Here is a 6,000-nt window from a genome sequence, read left to right on the forward strand (position 1 = left end):
GTCATGTCCTTGTAACTACAGAAGGAATAAAGTGCCAACGAGGCGAACACAAGAAGTGACACGGACAAGCACTTGTCCGTGTCACTTCTTGTGTTCGCTTTGTTGACGTGTTTCCGCAGCAACAGGGGCGTAGCAGTGGACACTGCACTGGGCACCCTAAAACTTCTGTCAACCACAAGATGTACAACCTCGGTGCGCCCGCCATTGTAAGAGAGTCATGCTGGCTCCGTTCATATTGTTAGTACTTTTTCATTGCTCATGTAACTACTACGCATAGGTATTTTGAATTAAATGCTTGTCCCTTCTACCTAAAGTTACAGTAGAACCTCGTTGATGCGTTCAGGATCGAATCCAGGCCGCGGTGGCTGCATTTTCGATGGAGGCGAAAATGTTTGAGGCCCATGTACATAGATTTAGGTGCTCGTTAAAGAACCCCAGGTGGCCGAAATTCCCGGAGTCCTCCTCCACTACGGCGTCTCTCATAATAATATTGTGGTTTTGGGGCGTTAAACCCCAGATATTATTATTATTATCATTGATGCATTCCCGTTTCGTACGATTTCCTAATACCAACGTTCGTGACCCGACACACAAAGAATGACTTAAAGGACCCCTTACAGCAAAATTTTTGTTTGTGACTCTTTTGCTGTAATTTGTAGCATTGTGTCTGGTAATCCCGAAATAGAATCGTATATTGTCTAACGCATCATATAGTTAATGCTAGTGTCGTTAATTGTGACCAATTTTAGCTTCACTTTGAAACACCCGCCTAAACGGATGGATGGGTGCTACGAGCGTCCCCTTTGTAACGGGGCAATGACGGTACCACCAGGCTTGACAAAAGGAAAAAAAAAACTTTTTTTTTCAAGTTGGCCTAATACATTGTCTATTTCGATTATTCGATCCACCATAGGAAAAACAAACAAATTCACAGCCGAGCATTCTGCCTCTTACAGCAGAATGACCTTATATTTCCCACAATTTATTTATGTCCTTTCTCTCTACTGTCTAAAATCGTTAGAAACTAGCGCACCATAGTGGGGGCGTGCCTATGATCACGTACGCTTAAGCGAAGGTGCCAGTCATGGTATTGTGCGCGCCCCGCAAATCTCTGACGCTCGCTTTACTGGTGGAATGTGAATGTAACACGGGGCCTCGATCTACGTCATACCAGTGGCGATGTCGCGACGTGCTGCCAACTCATATGAGCACACACTTACTGTAACGGGCCCCAAAACCATCCAGAGGTCAAAATTTAGTCAATTTACTTGTGTTGCAGTTGTGCACAAGTGTAGAACGAACACACAGCCGTGAGAAGTTTTCGAGACGGTGTCGTAATAGCGGAGTTACACGCGTTTGATGGTACGAAAGAGGCCCTCGATCGTTTCCCTCTTTCCTTAGGTCGTCGGCTCGTCTCTCCTCTTGGCCGAGTGTTCCTCCTCACCGTGCGAGGAGAAAGAACAGCAAGCGCGCGTACCTGCGAGCGGACAAACACGTGTTGTAGGTGACGAGCTGACGACATGTTGACGTCACGGCGAACGCTGAGGGGATGAGGAATGCCGAAAGGCACGGAGAGGAGGACGGATTGTTTCGTGGAATTGGTGGGGCGCCCGCGGCTTGTAGCGCTGCCGCGTTTGGCGCTATTGTTGATCGTGACAGCACTCTGAACTCGGTGCGCGCGTTTACTTGAAATGTTAAAAAATTATCGGAGGTCGTGTTGGGGCCCCTCTTAAAGGGACACTAAAGAGAAACAATGAATCGGTTTAGATCGATAAATTGTGCTCTGAGAACCCTAATGTCGTTAATTTCGCCATATGGGGTTTATTAATAGAGGAGAAAATCAAGTTCAAAGTTTCATTTTTCAATTTCGCGCCGAAATCTCGCGTGACGTCACGAATTTCAAAGTGTATTTATCGTATTTTGGCGCCATTGGTTCAACAAAATTACTCCAAACTTGGTATGTTAAGTCAATGGCCCCATCAGATGACAATGTGCTTCATTTTTACATATTAGGAACTACGTAGTCTCTAGTAGGCGCCGTCAAAACATGTGACGTCACGGCGAATGGTGCGGAAACTTCAAGGTGGCGGCGCCACCCACATTTTGTTTTTGCGCGTTTTCTCGCTTACTGAGCGTCTTCTCGCAGCAAGCGTGGTGTTTTTGGTATCGTGAAAGAGCACTTTACTAATATGCGAAAAATTGTTTTTCTCTTTAGTGTCCCTTTAAATCTCTTGAGTGCAAGACAACATGAAAACGTTCTTGGAAAACACTATTATTCGGCACCCAACGCTGAGTTTATTGCCAAACTAAGATCGCATAATACGCTCTCCGGCCGCTCGATCTCGTGTGCATCCGAGAACTCGCGATCGAGAGCAGTGGCCGCCCACCGCGGCAACTTTCCCGCAATACTCGCCCGTCTGTGTCACAAGAAAAAACGCTAGTGCGCTCCCTTCCTGCACTGGCATATCGCTGCGCTGGTCGTTATACACATCGCATTCACAGCCATCGCCGCCAATCCGTTCGCGAGCATCGCAATATTGACAGCACGCGCATAGTAGTGCGGTCGGAAGCGTACTGCACGCTAATAATTTGCGATAACTGAAGTGCACCAGCTTTTTCTTCCGCCTCTTTCAGTGATAACCATAGGCGTGCACACGGGGGGGGGGGGGGGGGGGAGGGGCTAGTCACCTAAGAGGGGAGGGGGGGGCGCGAAATCTGCCCCATACATTGACCCTACTAATCACCTAAGAGGCGGGGGGGGGGGGGGGAGGGCAAAATCTGCCTCGTACATTGACTTAGTAGGAGGGGGGAAGGGGGGGGGGGCGCTGCGACGAACCTTCGCCCCCCCCCCCCCTGATGGGGAACCCTGCGCACGCCTATGGTGATAACAACAATACCAGTGCGCATTGCTTGCAAAGATGAAAGCAGCCCGTACGCATTGCTTATGGGGGGATACGGGCCTTGGGAGTCCGAAAATTGCGGGGGCAGAAATCGCTTTTTCAGAATCATTGGTTTGAACGTCTGCAAAGTCGAAGCTATGTTGAAAAAAACAGTTTAGTCTTAAACGCACTCTGAGTTAAAAAAATCATCAGCGCGAACGGAGAGACAGGAGCGCAGAAATGCGCAAACACAGTGGTGTTCGCGCGGAGGCGCCTTTTGTCCTTCCCACACCGCCATCTTGAAAGTCCAAAGCTTCGCCTTCCCGCACCCGCCCTCCTCGCCTCTGATGACTGCACAGGAGAGTTCTCGCCAGCCGAAAACATCGTCGATTCTGCGAGTTGACGCACATAAAAAGAAAGAGAAAAGGAAAAGAAAAGGTTGAAAAGCCGACGCGTGGACGGAAAGTGGAGCGCAAGCACCCCCTGCTTTTTACTGCGAGGAAGGATGCGGGAGTAGCGGCGTAGCCAGAAATTTTTTTCGGATGTGGGCAGGGGGGTGGGGTTCGGTGGGGTTCCACCATACTTTGTGTATGTTTGTGTGTGCGTTTGTATGTGTGCGTGTATATATACACGTGCAAAATTGAAAGATTTCGGGGAAGTTTAAACTATCTGTCTGTCCGTCCGTCCGCCCATCCATCCATCCGCTACGTCTGGGTGCTCCCGCGGTCGTAGCCGTGACTTCGTTGTTGCCAAAATTGGCATAGTTTATTACTGCGACATGAGTGTGTGACGAACAAGAATGACAGGTCACGACATTGGTAGCATGATGTGCATGCCATGCACGTCATGAAAGCCTCCCCTCCAAATTACGTGTGGCGCATACCACGGCCCGGTGTACGTGGGTATGCGCCACACATAGTGGAACAGCCTATATATCAAATATATTAACACAGGAACACCCAAAATACACATTGAAGACTTTAAAGAACACGCTTCGCGTAGGTTGAACAAGAGAGAGACATACATACCGTTTGTTATCGCCGGTGATTTTAATGTAGACATCACACAAGCAGACAAGCGTGCTTCAACGGCCAAAGGTAACCAACTACGCGGTAGGGGTAGTAAATAAATGTATGTGGGCAGGCCCGTAACTAGGGGGGGGTTGAGGGGGTTCTGACCCCCCCCCCCCCCGAAATTTTTTTGATGCTTTAACTTTTCGGGTGATACTAAAATATTTACACGCCTTCACAGCGACCCCCAGCTGCCAAAGTTACACTGCAACTTTCCTGGCATTGCTTCCCTCTTCTTCCTTTCTTCAAACCTACCAGAACACCTCAGCGCTCCCTCCCCCGCACGCGCACCTGCCCTATTTGTACAGCTTTGCACTTCGCCCTCGCGTTCCTTCGAGTCTTTTCTTTTTCGTCTTTCACCCCGTAGCAGCTCCTTTATTGATTCCAGATGCTTTCCTTGTGCATTGCCGCTGGAGAAGTTATCCGTCTGTGCGGACCGCACGTGTCGGCTTTGGGTTTCTACGAAAAGCGCGTCTCCTTCTGTGAAAGTAAACAGTTCGACAGCAACGGCAACACCAACACGACGTGCGCAAATTTGCCAGGGAACGAAACCCCTAAGCGGAAAAACTCAGCGGCGCATTCCGAGGACGCAGGCTGCAGGGTAAACTTTTCTCAAACTGTAGTCTTCGCCACCGAAACGAATCATCGAAGATGACATCTACTGAAAGACTGGCATATCCGAGCAACTTCGAACAACCTTAACCACACGCAAGGAAATCTACCTCTTCTGTACACACAAGGTATATGCGCCTCCCTACAAAGCACACAAAGCGAGGATACAGCCGGCACACAATCCGGCACCAGCGGTCAACTTTCACAGGAGAGAAAAAACGCCGCCAAGCTGGGCTGCGCGCGGGAGTACAGAGGCTGACGTCACAGCCTACAAAGTGCATTTTTGGGGGGTCACGGCTATTTAATTAGCGCAGCCCAGAGAGAATTATGCAGGCGCCCAGGGAGCCGTCTGTGAAAAGGTGACTTTTTCACAGGAACGGAGCAACACCTGCTTTCTGGACTGTACCACGGGAGTGCAAATGTCTCGGCAGTGCATTCTTGGGGGGTTCACGTATATTAAGGGGAGTATGGAGTGCCCATGGAGTCTTCTGTGAAAAGGTCTTTAAGTAGCGTTAATCCAGTTTGCTGCAGCGGGAGTACAATAATGGTCCTGCATGCACACCAGCTGTAGCGGCGTTCAGAAAACACATGCGCCACGCGGGAGCCGGCGCGTTCATCACACTTCTACATTCTAGCCACTGTAAAGTGGATAAGAGAGGAAGAAAACATCGCCCGCCGTTCACGCCAGGCAGTCGAAGCAGTCGCAAACGTCTTTTTGGAGCCACTGGCCACTTCTGTGTGCGTGCACAGGATTGCGGCAGCAAAATGAAAAGACACTCTGCAACAACGAAGCAAAGGAGTCTTGCGTCTTACTTCAAGAAAGTTCGAACCGATGAAGCGGACGGAGAAGAACCGCCTCCTTCGAAGGATAAAACTTCGCCCTCCTCAGCACTGGTGGAAAGCCAAGCGCGTCGGAACTTCTGTAGCGACTCAGGAGAATGCACCGGTTTATGTGAATCACCTGAGAACGAACACAAGCAGGACACCCATGCGCCGCCGGAAAATGATGGTGGCCGCAGTGCAACTCCAAGTGACCTTTGTTCTACAGTCAACGCTGGGCAAAGTGACGCCTTTACCACTGGGCAATGCCCAAGGAAGGTGAGTGGCATGGCACCTACACATTCTGGTTCGCCTCCCCTCTGTGCGACGAGTGCGAATATTTTGGACTTGGGACTGTTTGTCTCGAAAAGCAATAATGTAAATGATCCAGAGACGACGGAGAAGCTGCTGCTCAATCCGTGGACCCCTCCGGCTAACTATGATTATCCAGCCACAGGGAAAAGGAACCTGAAGTTCCAACCTCACTGGGTAGATCGTTACCCATGGCTTGTTTATTCAGAGAAGCTTCAAGCAGCATTATGCAAATATTGCGTAGTCTTCGCAAGCGAGTGTGCAGGAAAAGGGGAGCACCAGCGCTTGGGCTGTTTTGTAACTAAGGA

Source organism: Rhipicephalus sanguineus, chromosome 1 (assembly GCF_013339695.2).
Source record: "Rhipicephalus sanguineus isolate Rsan-2018 chromosome 1, BIME_Rsan_1.4, whole genome shotgun sequence".
In the NCBI taxonomy this organism is placed as follows: Eukaryota; Metazoa; Arthropoda; class Arachnida; order Ixodida; family Ixodidae; genus Rhipicephalus; species Rhipicephalus sanguineus.